Genomic DNA, 21,218 nt, shown 5'->3' on the forward strand with positions numbered 1-21,218 from the left:
TTCTGTACAAACCCGGCATGCTCAGTGAATGACTGCAGTTGTCTTGTTCTTCTCTCAGTGAGATAAAAGCAGAGTATGTTGTAATGTGTGTGTGTGTGTGTCAGCCCTGATTACCATGCTACATAATGCAAAATTGCGAGTGTAAAGAAGCCCATCTGTGATCGTGAGTTCTGAGTCAAGACTAAAGATGCAAATTGTGGATTGGATGTACAAAGGCTGTATGTTTCTAATATGCCTGTGTGCTGTGCATAAAATAGGCTGCACAACCAAGCACAAATACACATTCTGTTGTAATGGGCTGGCTGTTCGACAACTTGAGCCATTTGGATTTGGATCCAGCGGGAATAGGCTAGTCTTTCTATTCTCTGAAGCTCATTCTCTCTCTTGTCGAACAAATACACATTAGAGCTGTCCTATAAACTTCTTAACAACAATACCTAATACACACCATGACTTTTGTATCTAGGTATGTTGCAAAAATGTTTTTTTTTAGCTTGATAATGCATTTTTGACATGAGCTAAATAATTGTATACAGTCTGACAAGTTTCTATAACCCTACGGGACCAAGTAAGTTAAAGGAGACACATTATGCTCCTATTTAGGATCATAATTTTATTTGGGGTTATTACTTGAAAAGGTTTACATGCTCTAATGTTCAGAAAACACATCACTTTCCTCTTACTGTTCATTGCTGCAGCTCCTCTTTTCAGCCTCTGCTTAAAACACTTGGTTTTGGCTCCTGTCTCTTTAAGACCCCCTTTCTTCTGATAGAGCCCTGTCTGCTCTGATTGGCCAGCTGGCCCACTCTGTTGTGATCGGTTTACCACTTCCAGCGCGTATAGAAAATGTCTGACTTGAACATTCAGAGAAAACCTGTATATCACCCTAGAGGATAAGGAAAAACTGAAGAGCATGTGTAACTCCTATAAAATCTTGAATCAGTAAGAAAAGTCCTGCAAGAAATCTGCAAGATGTGAGTTTATGACATAACAGTCAGTGACATTTGGCTAATGGGTAAATCATCTGTAAGATGTATTAAAAATGAAAGAAGCAACAAATTATGTTTTTATTTTGTAGTGAACCAACTACACAAAAATATTGAAAAATACTAATCTTATGTTCCAAAAGCCTAAGGTGACAACCTGAGATCACTTTTGCCAATTAAAGATCCCAAAACCAAAGATATTTAATTTGTAATATTAAAAAACAAAGAAATAATTATGTTTGAGAGATTGTAACCAGTACATATTGTTGCTTTTGCTTAATAAATTCAATTATTAAACTAGTTGTCACCTAATATCCTGTCAATCAACTAAATATTGTCACCAAATTAGTCAATGAAATAACAAATCAATTAATCAATGAAGGGATTTATAATTTAGGCAGAAGTAAAAATCTAAATACTGTACTAGATTTAACAAGCGTGATCTGTAACATTCTTATTCAGGTTTATCCATATCTTTTTAAAAGTACAGTTTACATCTCAATGGCATTTTAATCTTACACTTACACTTATTGTTTTATTTACCATAACAAAAATGAAAATATGAACATATTGTGACATATTGTGTACTTCTTATTTGTAATATGTAAGAATCCACTTACTTAAATATATGAGATGTGTCATCCAGCACATTGTGAGCCATTACCAGCCATATGAACCTACAATTGATGCAGACTAGACTCATGTTTGAGAACGCTATTGATTATCTTATAAGCGCTGGTATAAGTGAGGGCTGGCTGAAGGCTCAATGATTCATGTGAATAAATCACCCTGTAAATGGGAAGCTGGATTATAGTGATTGGAAAATGTGAATAAAATGCACAAGCAAATACAACAATAACAGCTTTTAAATGATTGTGCAATCAAACAATACTGTTGTGAGAGCAGTGTTGCTCTATTTTAATCAAAACTTCAGGAGAAGAAAAGGCGTTGAAGGATCTAAATGTCTGAAAATCTGTCATTTTGACGACTGTGATATTTGTATAATTAAAAAGGAGAGGGTATCATCCAGCCCATATATGATGTGACTGCTGCATTGATGAAATTATCTATCTTGAAATAAATTAATATGTTTATCAGGTACAGAGGACATTTTAATAACTCACCTGTCAAAAGTACGCGATTATGTCTGGGAAACTGGCAGCCGATAATTACCCACAATTCATGGCAGAGGTTTGAATCTTTGCGAAAGAGAATTGATGAAACACAATCTAAATTGGGTACAGTAATCCCTTCCAAGTTATGATGGGAAAAGGCCTATGTAAGGTGGATAAATACAAAAGATACTTGGGTTAGATTTACAGAACCGTAAGAGCTCTTACAATCTCAGTTTCGTTCATTTAGCCATCACTCTTAAGTTACACAGTCGCTCTCTTTACGTGATCCATTAGGAGCGGTTTTCCTCCAGAGAGTGACCCCACACACAAACTTATATGCGTGCTCCAGTTGGGCCGACAGGAGATTGTCTCATGTTCAAACCGTGTGGATGTGGAAGTGCCGCCCGCTGTCCTCTCAGGCCACCTGCTAAGTGCAGCCTCAGGTCTGCACATCTTACTGTCGTATCGCTATCGGGTTAGCTCTGCCTTGTCCTAATAGATCTTACTTAATGCATCCTGTGGTCATTTCTACAGAAATAAATAGCCGCTCAAAAACCCACTCACACTGTCTCACATAATCAAATGTGAGCACACAGTGCACGGGGCGTGTGGTGACTCAATTTGACATCGCTCTTCCTGTAAGTGAATGTTATTTTCTGATGCGTTAGGTGAATGTGAACCACTGAGCCACACACAGAGCGGCCATAATAGCTGTGAAACGTCCCCAAAGTGTCTTGATCATCTCCTGGTGACTGGCTGCAGTAAACCTCTGCCTCCTCCATGTTAGTAGATGGGACATGGGCCAAACTAGAAAGTCAAAGTACACGTCAATTACATTTTGCTCAAAGATGGATTCTGCCATTTCATGTTTTGGCAAGTTTGGTTTATTTGGTGCTATAAAAACAGGATGAAACATGATTGACAGCTGCGACTTACTCCTAGTTGGTGGAGTGCATGTTTTGATGGGGCCTCAATACTGTGGCTCAATCCCCGATTGCTACTATGAGGATTTCCTAACTGCATCACCACCTTGTCCCTTAACAGTGCATCGCTAGCTATATGAGAGGCTGCACTTACTGCAGCTCAATCACCAGCATAGCTAGCTCGCTAACTTTGTCAGTGGCGCGAAATGAGTCTTGGGACAGGTTTGCTCAAGAAGGATCTATACATAAGCATAAGCTTTCACACATTATTCCAAGATGTTTATCTACATCTACAATGGCTCTTCTTTACTTGCACCTACCAGTTAGCATGTCGAAGACAAACCTTTCAATGGGTCAATCACCTGACCAGCACACACATCTATTGTTTCATGTCAACTAATGATTCATTTAAAGCCTGTGATTAAAATATCAAAAGTTGTGGTCTACGCTACATCCATCTGACCCACGTCGGACCAATGGACTTGAAACACTTGTCACAGGTTGTCTGACAGTTCGCTGTTGAATCACAGAGTCGCTCTCAGTTTCTCTCTCTCCCTTTCCATCTTTGATAAAAACATCAGTTTGAGCAGGGCAGCCTCCAACCTGTGTTCAGCCCTGGTCGGGATGTGGGTTGAGGAAGTTTGGTTGGCGCACGTTGACCTATTCACATCGCTCGCTGAAGCAGATCGACTTATATGGCTGTTTCTGTCTGAATGGGGTCATGGGGAATGTGGGGAATTAAAGGGAAATTGAACATGTAATTGTCACTTAAGTTCGTAGAATGTACTATTTTCTAAAAGTTTTGTAGTCTTGCTGTAAAAGAGGTTCTCCCTCTCAAACAATGCTGAACTGACTGTTACCACCATCTCATCATAAAGCAGCCACTTCACAGTGAACTTTTCCATTGAGTGCCAGGATAGATACAGTACATTCAGAGCTCCACATATGGTGGACAGCTGGACCTTTGGCTAGAGACAAGCCGGCAGTGGAGAGGCATGGCAGGCAACAGAGTTTTTAATCTGTCTGTCTGTGTCTCCTCTCTGTCATTAACCTCACGCCCTGACAGCCTGCTCCCTGTGACACTGACCTGCTTCACCTAATGAGCTACCAATTACTACAAATTAGGCGAGAGAGAGGCCACTGCTATCATCCACTCCACACACTCTTCTCGACTCTTCCGTGGGATTTGGATGTAGCGGGGTGCTCGGGTAGAATAAGTAACGAGGCAGGCAATAAAAAAAAAAAAAAATTGGTGACAGCGACGTGCATTTTGGATTTCTGGAGGTGCGATGTTCAGAGAGGATGCTGTTAACATTGTGTATGTGTTGCTTTGCTGTGCACTTAGTGCTGAGCCTCGGTGCTTTATTCTGGCACCTCTAGCGAGTTTCAAAGATCATTTGTATTTGCACCTGCTCCTGCTGTGCCTTGTGTGTGTATGTGTATGTGTGAGAGTGTGTACGCCCACATAGTTGGTCTTTAACCTTGCACACCTGGCTAGTCTGCGGTACCAGCTTCTCTCTGGCCCGTCTCGATGTTTATTCATTTATTTATGGGAAGCCTGGAAATCATCGCCCTTGTCTTGGTCTCCTGTGGCAGCGAGGGAAAGCAGCCCAAATTTATGCATGGCAGCAGAAATTAATTAGGCATCAATTAACTCATGCTAATGTGTATGCATTGAATTTTTTTAAGAGCCCTCCTGTTAACTAATTTGTAAAAACTGTTTCACAGAAACGTCAACAGTCGGGAACAGACAGTGTCTTGTAGGCTATTTTCTTATACACAGAGAAAAATATGAAATCAGAGTGGAATAGAGAAAAGCCTTGAGATGTTAATAAACAAAGCTGGAGGAGGAGGAGAGTGTGGCCTGCAGAGGTCACAGCGCTGGAGCCTGCTTCTCCACTTCATTTAACTATGTCCCTGGCCACGAATGGCCTGCAAGCTACACATGTACATATACACACACATGCGCACACGCACACACATAAACACACACAGATACACATGCATTCATAGAGAGACGGAGAGAGTGAAAGAGTGAGATGGAGAGAGAGGAAAGGGAAGTGGGGCGTTTATTTGTTGTTTCACTCTTAACAGGCTGCTAGTTCGGCAGGGAACCCCCAAAGGTAGAGTTCAGAGAGAGTGTGTGTGTGTGTGTGTGTGTGTGTCTGTGTGTCTGTGTGTGTGTGTGTGTGTGTTTGTGTGCGCGCGTGTGCGTGCATGTGTCTGTGCGTGCGTGTATTTTGAGCCCTCCATCCCGGTGCTCTCTTTTGCCAGGAGGTTTCCACCAGCTCTTGTGTTAATAGTGGGCTATATAGCTGCTTCAACAGCAAAGAACCTTGGTTGTCTGGTTTATAGAGAAAACTCAGGGGGTCATGCAACCTGTAATATATAGAGAGATAAGGACAGAGTGTACCACTTCATGCATTTGTTCACATACTCTTCAGAATGTGCACAACCATGTCCTAGTTTGGCTCATTGCAGATGGAAAAGGGCTGAAAAATAAAGACGAGCACAGAGCAGAGCAAAATGTTACGTGAAATAAAATCCAACATCCAGCATCGAGTAGCATGCCCCGTGTCATCTGACTGCTGATATGTATGATGGTTATCTAGCTATCTTGCTGTGTTCTGTTAACCTTAGCCTGCTCAAATTGAGGACTCTTAGCAGCACACAGACAGCTTGATCAATAGGTCAGCGTGCTGACATGAGTCCTCAGGGTGCTGGTGCAGGAAGAGACTGGGTGAGTGAGGAAAGGGGGTAGTTAAGGGTGATCATGTATCCCACGGATGGGATGAACAGAAGCCACAAAACACTCACTTAACAATGGACCCTAACCCCAACCTCCTACTCTGAACTCATGCTCACTGCTCGCCAAGCCTGGTGCCAAACCCTGAGCCAATGGACTCACAAAAGGTCACAGGAAAATTATAGGAGATTCTATGTTTTTCTGCTTTCTCTTCTGTTTATTAAATTCATCCTCATCAACCACACAGTGATTATCACCATACAGTGTATAAATAGTTAATTTGTCCATCTATACATCCATTATCTATACCACTTATGCTTTGATGGTCGCAGGGGGGCTGGAGCAATTCCCAGCTGAAACTGGCCGGGAGACGGCGCACACCCTGGGCAGGTTGGCAGCATATTGCACGGCTGGTTATGTTTTCACCCTGTCCATTTTTTTGTTGGTTGGTTTGTGTGTTTTTATGCACGATTACGGAAAAACGACCAAATGGATAACAACGAAACTTGGTGGATGGATGTGGAATGTGTCAATAACGAACCCATTAAATGTTGGTGAGGATCCAGATCAGGGGGTAGATTTTCATTTTCTTTCAGATTGCGTGAAAGGGCAGTTTTCAAAATTGTCCTTGATTTCTCAGACTGATGTTTATGAGTGTGTGCAATTTGGTGCAAATCGAAATAAAAATCTGGATCTAGTGAATTTAGATGGTTTCATCAGGAGACTGTTGGGCCTTCGTGGAGGTGCACTCTGTGAGTGTGATTTAAAAGCAAGACTTTATACCATTAGACATACAATGTTTAATTACTAGACCCAGACACGCTACCTCATATTATTCTTGTGCATGTGTGTGTTATTACGTGGCCTAAGCACACACCCCGTCCTCCTGGCCGTCTGCACGACAGACAAATAACGCGTGTGATCGGCACTGGAGATGCTCGGACAGATAACCCCACATTTACATTCAAACGGAGCTTTTGACAAAGCCTTAGCAACAGGCTCCTTAATCAGTGGGCTGGCTGCACAGCCCCAGCCTGCCTTCTCCTCTCCTCTCCTTACAGCCATGATCTTGAGAAGGAGCTTTAAATTGGAAAATATTACACATTAAACCCTCTGCGCGCAGGCCAAGATCGAACCGGATCAATATCTTGCCCACCACAATAAATCAGACGCTCCCCTTCTCTCTTCCCCCCTTTGCTTCTTCAAGTGACTATAGGCCACTGCTCAGCTGGAACATATTTAAATTTTCTTGTAACAAATTAATTCCAACATTTTCTCTTGATTGAATTAGGGCAAGTGCTGGTGCTGTCACAAGTGTTTGGACTGCTCCTAGGGAGAGACAAATTGCCAGGCCTGGACACGGGTAACAAGCGGTGGTGTTGAGTCGCTGATAATCTCCCCACTAATTCTCCATTACAGCAAAATGAGGCCATAAATCTTCCTGACAGCTGATCGATGTAAACATTGTTTCCCCCATGATTGCCAGCTCTCCCAGCGGAGCTACTGTCCGCTCACAATCCACTGAAATTACTCCCGCACCAACCCCCTGTCCCCTCCCTCCCTCCCCTCCTCCCCCTCTCCCTGGAACTGGAGTGTGTGCGCGCCGTGGACTGGCCTGGCGGGGAAACCAAAGTCACCGCTGTCCTGTCGAGGGAAGAGGTGGCCATCTAATTTTAGCTCAAAGCTTGCTAAACAAATGGAAAATATTAATCAAAATGTCTTCCGTTTAACCACTGGCACAAGCAATTCTTTACGGAAGAGTGATCGCTCGGCGGCCGCGTGGTCACATGGGTTGAGTGAAATGAAAAAGGCCGTTGAAAAATGAAGGAAATAAGAAATAGAAGGGCCAACGTGCAGTCAAACAATGTTTTCTTTTCTAAATGTAGCCATCACTCCTCCTCCCTCCTCTGTGCATGTAATGGCATTAGGCAGAGTAAACGGCAGTGAAAGATTGACTTGTCAAACAGTCAAAGCACAAGGCTCGTTATCAGCATGTTCACTGTCTGATAATATTCTGCACCATTATTAAAATCCAATATGCATGCAATTACAGAGACAGGGTTGCTGTTAAAACTGGACGTCTGGGTGCAATCAGGGAAAGGAAAGTGGCGATTTTAAGTCAGGCCACTTTAAGAAATCTGTTAAAATCGCTTGCATCCTGCATTTTGGATACTTATTTTATTACAGCAATAAACAGGTTAAGACTATAAAACTAAAATTGTTTCAAGTAAAAACTAGAGGGTATACTATTGTGGGCAGATTCTGACTGCTCCATTTTCTTTTTTTCCTTTATCTTATTATCGTCCTGATCTTTGTCATTTTTCACAAGTTTTTCTTGCACGTCGGTTTTCTGCGCTGCTCTCTGAGATCTCGCTTCTGGCACGATTCTCCGTCTGTGTGTCTGCTCCTAATTGGCTGGTTATTTACCACAAGTGCTGATCAAGAGTAACCCTTCTCTTTCAAGAGAAGTCGAGAGAGAGTAGAGAGAGCCGGTCAAGACGAGAACAAATGGCTCTTACAGCTCTTTCTTCTCAGCCTCCCAATCGCACGTTTCTCATCCATATCTTCTTGATATGTCGAGGGTATAGGGTCACTGCTGTGCTTTAAACTCTGCTGCCAGTTTATGAGGTACATCTAATGTAGTATAAACTGAATTCTAAATAGCCCTGCAAATAAAGAAATATGCCATCGTGAAGGTTATAATGTCTTTACTCAACTTCATAATTTTGGAGGATGTGGAGCTTTTGAACTGGAAAATGGTGTTTTTGTTATTTCCTCTGCCAAGGAAGTTATATTTTAACCCCTGTCCTTTGGTTATGTTGGTTGGTCGGTCGGTTGGTTAGTTTGATTATAAGCAAAACTACTCAAAAACTTCTAAATGGATTTCCACGAAACTCGGAGGTAGGATGTGACAGGGATCAAGGAAGAACCGATTACATTTTGCCACGGATATGGACAAATATGTAAGCTTTTTTCAGTTTAACATTGCAAGAGGTGCCCTTGGCTGAGGTATGTGCTCTACTGGGTGCCATTCTGGTTTACCTCTTTTCTATCAGTGCCTCTGCACAATTGTAGCAAGTTATCACTGACATTTGTTAAAGCTAGAAAATTACACAACAACTACTTCCTTTAAATAGTCCACGCTAGTGCCACCCCTCGAAGCGGAAGTCTTTCATACGATACATGTCACCCTCCGTGAAATTTTGCCAGATAGCTGACATTTTAGCTAGCTCCCGCTAACCTTAAATCAATTCCTCACCGCTCTTAAAACAGTACTTGCTAATGGCAGAACAACAGAACTGCTGTTTTTGAGCGGCAAAGAAGAGAGGTGAGTTTCGGGAAAAGAAAATTGCAGTTGTATGTAGTTAAAACGAACGTACTTTAAAGACGTTTTATCGGATCGGTACATACATTCCTGTTCTCACGATGTCCGACTCTTTATTTTTGGCAGTATCAGAGGCATTTCCAAGGCTGGTATAGGTATCAGAAAATTTCTATTATTATTAGTCAGAACCAAATAGTGACGTGTTTCTTAAATGGCAAAGTACATTTCAATTCCCAACCCTACAATTACTTTCGTAAATTATCTAACAGTGATATATAAGAAAGAAAGAAAAACACAAACATTCGGTCAAAAAATAACATTTATGTTTTCTACCAACAGCTACTAGTTAAAGTTACCCTAATGTGGGTGCATGCTACATGAAGCAAGATGATGCAATCCAATAGTTTTAACTCTAATGCAGAGCCTCTCTTCTCTCTCCATTCAGTTCACCTCTACTGTCTGTATAGAACCATATACTGTATGAGTCCTGTGACCAGGGGTCACGTGCCACAGACCAGGAGACATCCTGCACTGGCTCTAAAGGTTACTCAGGCAAGAACTCCATTGCAATTGGTCCCTGTCTGGCTCTGTCACTAGCATTATGACTTCATCACCCCTGAGAGAAGAGGAAGAAAGGGAAAGAAAAACAGTTTGCACTCATCAGTCAATGTCCATCTCAAATTACAGCTCAACCAATCACCAGCGAGGATCAATAGGGAGCGGCTGGGCAGGTTGCAGGGTGGATGGAGGGATGAAGAGAGGAGGGGAGTGTCTGAAGATGCCCACTGAAAGACAAGAGGAATAACTGATCAATACGGAGGGATGGATTTTGTCATTTTGAAAAGGGCTGTCAGTGGGTCGTTCACTCCCACCTGCTCGGAGCTATATCCTCCGACTCAGGCTGCGGATGACACATCAGTCCATCACATCGCTCTGTTCGCTACTATCACACCGTTAGTGTAAATGCTAACTTTAGAGATAATGACACTCACAAAGTGATTTCATTATATCGTCCTACGCCTCCTCCACGATCACAACCCGTGTTAATCTTGACCCCTGCACTCCTACACACATGAGGAGAGGAATATACACTGCCAGTGCCGATCCGACGAGAGCAGAGTGTGTACACTGGGTGATTAACTCAATAAGAAACAAAGATCTCCTTTATTGGGATGCTCTCTGCTGTAATGGTTGTTTGATTGGAGGCCAGTGTCTGTATTGACAGGTGAAGTGGACTGATTAATGGAGGCTTAATCCAGTAAGGATAACAGTCCTTCACATGGCTTATTTAACTCTAAAAGAGTGACTGATGGTCCACGGCAGGGGTGTCGTCTAAATCACTCCCTGCTGAAGTCTCTGAGCACAGTAATGGGGCCTTTTATGCACATCCCTTCAGGAAACATTGATTCTGTGGATTTTAGTACAACCTTTTTCTACTCTTCTCTCTGTGTGCGAATGTTACTACTTGCACTTGAAGCTAATTATAGCCAGATAATGAGAACCATGGAAATGTTCGATATTCAATCTTAAGGTCAGAAGAGTTTTTATTTCTAATAGCTTCCATAAGAGAGGATACATTTTCCCAAAGGCACTGAGAAACTCGATACTAAAAGAAATATGCTTTCAACAAGAGGTAATTACTTTCTGGGTGGTAATTAATAACCTTAATTGTAACCCTGGGTCAAGATTGTATTGATACTTTTAATTTATAAGTTAAAAGTTATTTAAAGTGCTACAAAGTAGCACAAAGCACTTCCACTATAGCAGCAGGGAATTTTACAACGAGCGATGGACAAGCTGTCTATTACAGTCCATTGCATACTGCCTTATGCTAATGATTTGACCGAAGGTGCAGAGTTTTAAAGTAAGGGCAGAGCAGTAAAAAGAAAAGTGGGTTTAGTCGAAACAAAGCATGCTGAAGAACTGAATGAATATAGAGTATGAGTATTATGTCTGTCATGAGGGTCAAAGGTGATGTGTTTGGGGCTTGGTTGAAGCTCCGGTTTCAATTCAGTGGATCAGAATAGCTCAAATTGACACCAAGACCCATCTGCCCACTGAATTAATCCTCCACTCTCTTCCATTTGGCCGTTTTTTGTTTTCTTTATCAGCTCTATCCATTTCTTTATTCATTCAGTTGACTTTTGAAAGGGGAGAGGTGACATGTCCTGGGGCATCTATGTGTTTTCAAAAAAAGAAAGAAAATCCAGCAACATTGGCAGACTGCAGGGTCACTGGCAGTTATATTTTCCCTCTCCCGTTTCTCTGTCTTTCTCCCATTTCTCTCTCTCTCTCTCTCTCTCTCTCCTTGTGAAATCGATCGTTTGTTTGTAAGCAGCTCAAACGGAGCGGGAGAAGGATTCAGGGCTCGGCTGGCAACGCAAGCAAAACAGAAATGCTGCTGGGGAAGGCAGTCAAAAGGCAAAAGGCAGAAAACCTCCCCACTCTCACCGTCACTGCACATGACCTTGGGGCCAGAGCGAGCTAGTGAGCGGGCGGGCGGAAGAACCGCCCAGCAAACACTGGTGCACACACAGAGGAATTTGGAAGGCAGAGTGGAGCTCGGGTCCGCGAGCCCTCGCCCTCTGCTTAAGTGAGTGCAAATTAACTGAAATAAAACTTTTAAATATGTCAATATACATTTATTTTTTGTCCACGCACTCAAACCCTAATCACATTTGAACAAAGTTCCCCTGCTCTCTGAGAGGGCTTCTCTGTTATGTTAATCTATTTGGCTGTTGAACATGAAGGGCAAGCAACAGGTGAGCAGCCTTTATGTGCGTCTGTGGCCCTGCTAATAGAGAGAGACCGCAGTGAAACACAGACAGTAGTCGACAGTAGCTGACACTGACTATCAAACAAACAGCGCAGGCAAGATGTCTGCCAAGGAAACAGCCTCTGGTGAGAAGCACAGAATGAAGGAAAACAGGGGAGAACAGAGCGGGAGAGGATGACAGAATGACACACGGGGGACAGACATGTTTGTTTTTGTGTGAGCCTGCCTGTGTGTGCAGCGTATACGTGTGCGCCACTGTCTCATATGCTCCCTTCCTCTTGCTCTGTCATAGGCGTCTCAGTGGTGACTGAGGTGGTGGAGCCCCACGGGGGTCAGCCATGTAAGGAACATAAAAGGCCAATTTAATTTAGCACGTCCGCGGCTACAAAGTATTTTAATTCCGACAGCTGTGACTGAGGAGTTAATATTTGACTTGTCAGAAGTGGGGCCGGGGCCAGTGAATCATTGTAATTCTCATTAAGAGGCTCTCCCCCAGCAGCACCCTAATGCAGAATAATGAAAGTCAAGACGGAGTGAGCTTCTAATGCCAGTTGAGGCCTATCTTTTAATATTCCCCTCTTGATGGATTAGGGAAGCGGGAAATTCATCTTGGATCATAGGGCCTAATTTAATAAGGGATCATTCCAGGAGTATTGCATTTTATAATAATGTCATTTAAAGTGTCGTCTTCCATTTTTACTGTCCCATATGTATGCTTATATAATGGTGCCGGAGGGATGTGTTTTTACAGTGCTCGGATCTCTTCGGTGTCCACACACCCCCTCCAGACCACACTACACCGTCTCTCTGCGGTCCGCAGGCTCTCCACTCAGGTTTTCATTTCACATTTTGGTCATGGAGCCAATTGAGTGAGCAGTTATGAGAAGTTCACTTACTCCAGCATGTTGCTGTTTCCACAAATTATTTCTAATGGTATTTAGAGGGAAAATCACTGTGATATGAGTGTTGGGATTGTAAATATCACCCATAGGAAATATGATAAAGATACTTTATATTTGCTCCATCACAGGCTTCTAAATCCACTCCCAGAGAGGCAGTGCTATATTTAACCTACCCACTCACAAAAAGAAAAATGGCTTTTAGGGAATAAATTAAACAAATGTGACTAATATGAAGAAGTGTTGACGTTAGCAGCAGCGCAAAGCTTACAATTACACCTTGTAGAGTCTAATATGAGTGAGAAATGCTGGGTGTTACTGGAAAACCCTCCTGTAAATGTGTTAGTGTTTTTTTATGTACATGCAAGGCTCAACAGAAAAGGAATCACAATATAATCTTTGTCATTTAGAATTTCCAATTTTGTACATATAACATGCTAAACAACTCTCAAACCAAGTTACAGCAAAAAAGATTATAGTGACGCTTTTATTAGCAGTGGTGCAGCTCTATATATACTGAGCCCAGAATGTCATATTTCTTATGTTTTTCCATATAACCTCTCACCATGGTTTTTTATTAGTACTGTGTGTGGAGACAGCTGTGTATTTGTCTATGGTCACCAATTATCTCAACCAACAGAGACAACTAACCTAATCCTGTTCTCGTAAAGTGATCACTGGCTTGAACAAAAATTGGTCTGTAGTTGTAGTGTCGTAAAAATCTATTAAATCCATATCACTGAAATACAGCGCAACAAATCTTAACTGTACTTTTGTTTTCTTTTTATAATTGCAAACAACACATTCAAGTGAAAACCCTTGCATTTTTTCATAAATATTATGTCTGCATGATGGAAAGATTATTTTCAAGATAACTGATAAAATTTGCTCAATGATCACACATTTTTTTCAACTAAAAGACAGCAAAATACTTTTTTTAGCCAAATAAGATTTTGTTATTTGTTCTTTTCCCTTCAGAGACAAATGTACTTACATGTGGACATAGCCAGGTTAGTTGTTCGCCCATTTCCAGGCACTTTGCTAAGCTAAGCTAACTAGCTGCTGACAAAAGCCTTACTTTTACCTCATAGACATGAGAGTTGTATCAATCTTGTCGTCTAACTCTCCACAAGAATGCAAACAAGAGTATTTCACTAAAATGTCAAACTATTTCTTCAACCACCAGAGCCTCCCACCAGCCATTGTGTATAAAATGGAAAACAAACTATGAGAACTTACATCTGGTTTAAAGGCCTGTTTATGCTGCCTTTATGTACCAGAAGACATACGTCCTTTTTAAACGATGTAACCATCACTGCCCAAATACAATGCATCCACTAGAGGGCAGTGCAGAGTTGTGAGTTTCTGTCAACAACAAACGGTGGAGGCAGTTGAGATGATGCACGTCTCGAGAAAGATGCCACAGCGGCTGTTTCTCTGTGTGCCCGGCCGAAGTAGCATCAAAGATACAAACTTGCAGAGTCTCACCTCAAAACGTTCCGCCATTATTGAAATTTTATTCCTCTTGTTCTATGATTGTCTCGCTTGAACTATTGGCAACACTGCCCCCCCACGATTTCTAGTGGTACTGCTCAGTTTTGTCTGTTTTGTCCATATCCATATAGCTTTCATAGGACGAGCACAAACACGGACAATATGAACGTATAGTGTGGACAGAGGGCTCCGGTTTCCGTATACGTATCTAACGTTGAGCATAAATTAGCCTTTAGTCAACATCTTGCTCACACTGATAATTACACTGATAAAGATAGATATATTTTAAAAAAAAGGTATTTTTTAACATGGTTGAAGTTTCATAACACAGGTTTAGAGAAGGTTGACTTTTCATTGTTATGAACGCATGCAAGTCACTTAACATACATTACATTTCAGTTGCAGTGTGTTGTACGTTACGATTTGTTGCTATGGATTTAACTACAGCCAACTCCTGTCCCAAGTTTGTTGTAGGGGGTCCTGCAAGAGCACTTCCAGCACACAGTGGGTTGCATGTGACCCTTTAAAAGGGTCCCTGTCATCATTAAGATAAGAGGCAGTCTCTCAAGCATGCTATAGTTCAACAAAGTGCTTCCTCTTTGGCACACTCATGTCTTTGGCACCTCTGTCAAGCTCCTCCAACATACTCTTCTCTCTCTATCTGTTCAGCTCATATCACTGCCCTTGTCCACCAACTCTGCCTTCTCTAGGACTTTCTCTCCATCCCCCTCCACATTCCACTGTCTTAAGTTCAGCGAAGTCCAAATTCAATGTCTGTCAAGCAGTCGGCTGAGCCACTGTAGTTTTCTAAAATGATTCAGCTCACAATGCTAAATCTAGTTTATGAAATTCACTGCCAGTTGGGAGATATAGTTGTTTTCAATCTGCTCGCTTCCTTCCTCTTTATAACACAACCAGTTGTCTGCCACAGCAAGTGGCAGCTATTTTAGGATGCTTGCGATATTCATTCTCAATACGTGTGTCATTTCCTTGAATTTATTTCCACCGCAAAACAAAAGGGAAGGATTTTTTTCTGCACAAACTTCATCCCAGAGTTTTGGGTGTTAAACTTCTTAGGATTCACTCTTGTAGAATTAAAACGCTTTCTCATTCCTCCAGTGTCGGCTCTGCAAATTCGAATCACTGAGGAAACCATTAAAAATAAACACGGCTCAACTTGCACTGACAAATTCTAACAGTCAGTTTTCTTTATTTAGTTTGTATCAAGGAGAATGATAGAGTCTGAAAAACAACACTGTGAGAAAGTCAGAGAGATAGAGCGAGACTATCAAACACTGAGAAGTAGTGATATCATGGTGGGGTGGGGGGAGTGAGTGAGGGCTAACTTGCGAGATCTATTTTTACATCCCATTTCAGAATGAGATAGTGTCCGTCTCTCACACCCCCCCGCCGTGCAGGAAGCTAATGCAGGCCTATTTAATTAGACGTTGGCAGATTGTTGAGCCAACACTGTAATCCAATAGAACGTCGCACCACTACAGGGTCCTGCCTCCTCCGATGCCTCCCTGGCCCCATAATGCAGCTCAGTCAGCTCTTCGCATTTTGTTCTGCCCTTCACTCAGCTTGTGACATCAATTTTCATTAGCCCGCATTAAAACAAGATGCATTCTTCCCACCAGTGACTCATGCAGCCCACTCAACCTACTGCTCCTTGTTGAACTTGACATGGGCGAGCAAACATTGTGCATTACCGTTCACGCTCATCTTATTAGCCTATAATACGACACGCCGAAATGTGCGCATGTGTTTGTGTGTGGTTCTCGTATATATGTATTTATCTCTCCGCCCAGGGACAGTGACTTACATGCACTCGCCCAAGGAGTAAATTACCATAGCAATACAGCTGTCAATACTGCTGTATCAATGAGGGGATACAAGTGGCAGGATCAATGAAAAGATCTGAATAAGACGCCCTGGATGACAGACGCTCTCCTGCTTTAAAATTCTATTACTTCTAAAGCACTTGACCTCTTGCTCCCATATTCTACCACCCCAAACACTTATTAAAATACAGGAGGGTTCTTATAGGTAAACTTACATTTTTATCGATGAGGCTTTAGCAGTGAATTAAGGAGGGCTACACCCAACTTACTGGATATACGCAGGTTTTTTTAACATCTGTGAACCAGCTTAAAAATTGGCAGATTTACTAATTTCCCATTACCAGTAGAGGAGTTTGCCTTTCTGTCCGCCAACGCCCAGAAGTTCAATGTGCATCAGACCATCGCACTGGAAAAGGTGCAGCGTCAGCATCTAGACAGCCAAAATAAAGAAGAAGAAGGAGAAATTAGCACGTCCCCCCCCCCCAAGTGTCATGTTTCTATCACTGCCGATCGGAGCCGGAGCCAATATAAAACTGTGTCTAATGAGTCATTTGATCAGCGAGTAAATGCCGATTGTATCCAATCCCATTGCAGATAAAAGGCAGATGTGGGGGGGTGTTAGAGGGTTTTTTGACATGTGGAAAAGGGACCTCAGTGTTTCCATAATGATACAATCACATGTAATAATATTATGATTTCATGACATTGTAAAAAAAGATACCATAGTTATTTATATAGAAATTAAAATGGTCATTTAATTTAAAGGTTGGCTTTTAAGTTTGTTTGATGGATTTTGACTTAATTTTGTATAGTTGAGAAGCAGGTATGTGAGAAAATGAAGGTTTTTAATGTTGTACACATCACCGTGACAACCAATTATTAAATTTAAAAGATAATTAATTCTTCCTTGGGTCTTGCCCCCACCCCTCCACAAAATATGATGGAAACGGCTTCTGTATATTTTGCATAATAGTGCTGACTAACAGACAAATAAACACAGATGAAAACATAACCTCCTTGGTGCAGGTAATTAGCTCCACCGAGACCGACTATAAATTGAAATACTGATTACATATGAGTGGATCAGTAAAAAAATATTCCAAGAATAACACCCACGGGAGCTATTTTCATACATTACAGTTCCTTTCCTTTAAATACCCAAGTGACAGAGTACCTTTATAATGTAGTATGCGAATGCTTTCTCCGCCACTGATGGAATTAAACATTGGATAACAGTATTTATAGATGTGAGTTTTCCCTTTCCAGCCCGACAGAGCTGACATGAAATGAGGAAAGAGAGGATGACATTCAACACATTCAACTATCTTTTTTTTTTTTCTCTTCTACTTTTTACTTTTTCTTTTACTTCTTATTCTTTCTTCAGGTTTTGAACAGGACACACAATATGACCGAGGGAAATACAAACATAGCCCCGGAGACGTGAGTCCTCCTAGAGTAGCCGTGGATTTGGTTTCCGACCTGGCCCTTTGCTTTCCCCATTCTCGATCCCCATTTCGTGCTCACTGCCCAGTCAATAAACGCAAAATACCCCAAAATATCTTTAAAAGAAAGAAAAAAAATACAAATGGTGGTTGACTGATCTGCATGGATCAAATGATCTTCATGCGTCTAGATCCAATGCTGAATCGATGGGTACAAAATGCTTCACTTACTAAATGAGCTCAATGTTTCCATTTGCCCAAATCTCGAGTTTCTTTTTCAACATAAATCATACAACATTATGTTTTGCGACTTCTCTGGATGGCCCTCATAATAAACTTTGCCTGTAGAAACATTTGCCAGTAGTTCAGAGCAATAATAAAACCAAAATAACATATTTCTAATGTTTAGGTCACATTCTGATGCAATCACAATGTATTAATCATAACGTTATGATGTGTTTTATATGCAACTACTGAGTGAAAAACTGTAACTATTGCAACCAGCATATCCATAATAGAGCTGTATGTTTCCTACTGATTTTTGCAGCGAACATGCGTAGATTTATGGCTATGTGGAATCAACTAACAGCTTTATGAGAATAACATTTACACGACGCAGGTGATTGATGCTTACTGAAAACCAGGGGCTATTTTCCATCTCATCCAAACTTTGCCATGACCACACATGTCTGTCACAAGTTCAGAGAGCATTTGAATGTGGTTGACAGACGTATAAATGGTTATAAATGGTCCCTCAGACAGAATGTTGAGAGAGCGTTTAACCCCAGAATGAATGATCCGGGACCTCCCCGGATTTACCCACAATAAAAAGACACTCGAGCATCCCGATACAAATATTGGGTGATTTGTCGGCTTCTTTGTCATTTCATGACATTTTAAAATGACATTCTGTAAACTTCAGACGGCGTGAATACAATCAATAGGAGATGAGTTAAGCCTGTGTTTCCAAGAGGCTTTTTGTAATTTAAGAGTCTGTGTACAAACATCTGATGATTGAACAGCAAGTACTCGATTATACTCGCACACAGATGATTGGATCTTACCAGCTTGTAAATACAGAGCGGCGTGGGCCAAATGTACAACATTTACTGGGAGCCTGCTCTGTCTTAGCATTTCATTTTGTTCTCACACTCTTCCTCTCTGAGACCACAAAGCGCGCATAAACCCATACACACATAAATGCACACAAACACACTCCCTGGTGCATCCACAATACACCAAATACCACCTTTTTTTTTAATGGAAACAATAAAACCCCCTTGTAGCTTCCTAATGCCCACAGGTCCCAACACATACACCCTTGTTATGTCTTCTTCCCAGGGCAGGGAGTTATACATTATGTTATCTCCCTAATCTGCAAACCAGCTGCAACTGGAAACGAATTAATAACAAATAAAATGCGCCCAGTACATAAAAATGTGTAGATTGCCCTGGGGCACCTAAACAGGAAGCAGTGAAACAATTAGACTTCTTGTTTTGTTCTGACCTCTCTTTTGTTTTGTTCTACTTCGCTGCTGAATAGAAGGAGCACGAAGATAGAGACTGTTGTTTCTCTGTGTCTGTAATCACCACGGTTAAGCCTCCCTGGTCATAGCAGGGGTCAAATCTGCGTGAACACCCACTTTTCATCCTACAGTGAAATTAAATACAGCGTTGCAGTCGAGCTCCATGAATGCTGTAATTCTCTGCTGACTGCAACCCACACCAAGTGCTGCAGTCAAGCCACCCAGGCCTGCGCGGTGCATGCATGTGATAACAGGCAGCGGTGGTATGGCGTCCTAATTGCTAGCCTGAGTGCTATTGGAGGGAGTTTTCAGCAGGTTTCTTTTTCACTTTCACTCCATTTGATGTCTTTGAAGCTGCTCTTTTATCCGCTGTTGCTCCTGATGGCTGTTGTCTTTGGTGTAGTGCTGTGTGCGTCCTGCTCTTTGAGCGTTTCTAACATGTAACAATTGCGAGCCCTAGAGAGAGGAGAGGAGAGGAGAGGAGAGGAGAGGAGAGAGGCTGCTCCTCTCACATAACTTTCCTCACATAAATTCATACACGCACGGCAACCAACAGGATATATAATCACATTTAGCCACAGCCAGTCACATTTTTTTTTTTTAAAAGACTGCTGTCAGTAAAAAAGTGCTCTGTGCGATTGTTTAACGTGCCCTAATTTGATAAAGGCCCGAGTGCGGGAAATGAGAGAGTAGTGTATTTGTCTCAGGGGTTGTAGTGGAGGTAAATATAGCAACAAGACAGCACCAGTTGATATGAAGGATTCCATGGTGTGGAGTGCTGTTGTGACTCACCAAGCTTTGATGTGTGATTGTGTGTGTGTGTGTGTGTGTGCATGTAGGTGTGCATGTTTGCCCACATGCATTTGGCTTCATTCATTGTGTTAATTACATATATTCCATGAACTTGACCGACTAACTCAGTGTGCGTAATAATCCACTGCAAAGAGCAAGAAAGTGAGAGTGTGCACAAGTCGACGATGTGGGGAGAGAGCAGGGGAAAGCAGGCCGGAGGTGAGGACGGTGAGAAAGAGCCTGTGTGGCTGGCTCCCGGCTGGCTGCGTGTGTGGGGGGTTGCATGTGTCTTAAGTGTGTGTTGAGAGGAGAGCGAGGGCGCTGGTCGTCTCCCTGTCTAATCAGAAGAACACTTGTGTGTCCCCGTCTCATTGTCTCTTGGGCCCCTTCTGAGCGGAGCCCCCACCACCCCCAGCATCTGCACCTCAGGCAGGACATGCTGATAGCTGCCGGACAACTCCACCGCCACAGACACAGTTCACATACAAGTCACACACACAAGACTTTGGACTGAGGAGGTGTGCAGGGAGGATGAGTGTGAATGCACAGGCGCCATTCCGGCTGATGATGAGTCCTGCGGGTGATGCTGAATATTACTGGAAATTAATGATCCCTTCACAAATTCACTGTTGTAGTTTTCATTAAAATGTACAGGAACGTCCTTGTGGTGTACTCAATAATGAGTCCAGTGACACGTGTGGTTTATGGCATTTTTTTCACTCTCATATCGCTAATATGTTTTCCTTAACCTTTGAATCGCTGCTCTTTTTTAATTCTGAAGGAGAATTTTTCAGGTCTTGAAACAAAATGAGATGCCTTAGGAAAAACTTCTCTACATTAAATGATTTAATCTGCAGTGAATAATATATTTAATCTGACATAATGAATTTAACCTCTCCAATACGAGTGGCACACACACACACACACACACACACACACACTACAAAGTTTTTCATAACGGGGGACAGTCACAGGACAATGCGCGCCCCCGCGACCCCAGCTTTCCTGGTACATCGCACGACAGCGGTGCGCGCTCCCGACTCAGCAGTTTCCCAGTTCCGTCTCCTCCATTACTGGCGAGGCTCCCGATCAATAATTCAATAGTTTTGGCGTCTGTCCTGCCCCGAACGTCGAGCTCCACAAACACTGTGCAGACTCCATGTGCAGACTCTGTGAGACCGGTATTAATTAATAGCTAAAGACATTGTGTTTTGTGTGGAGATATCGGAAGGATAACGCGATCTGGATTCCTATAATTACAGGCTCCCGTGTCGGGTGTTTATTAAATGTTCAATAAGAGGCGGTTAAGATGTCAGGAAATGAATCGGGCAAATTTGTAAGTCAAGTGAG

Source organism: Hippoglossus stenolepis, chromosome 4, assembly GCF_022539355.2.
Source record: "Hippoglossus stenolepis isolate QCI-W04-F060 chromosome 4, HSTE1.2, whole genome shotgun sequence".
In the NCBI taxonomy this organism is placed as follows: domain Eukaryota; kingdom Metazoa; phylum Chordata; class Actinopteri; order Pleuronectiformes; family Pleuronectidae; genus Hippoglossus; species Hippoglossus stenolepis.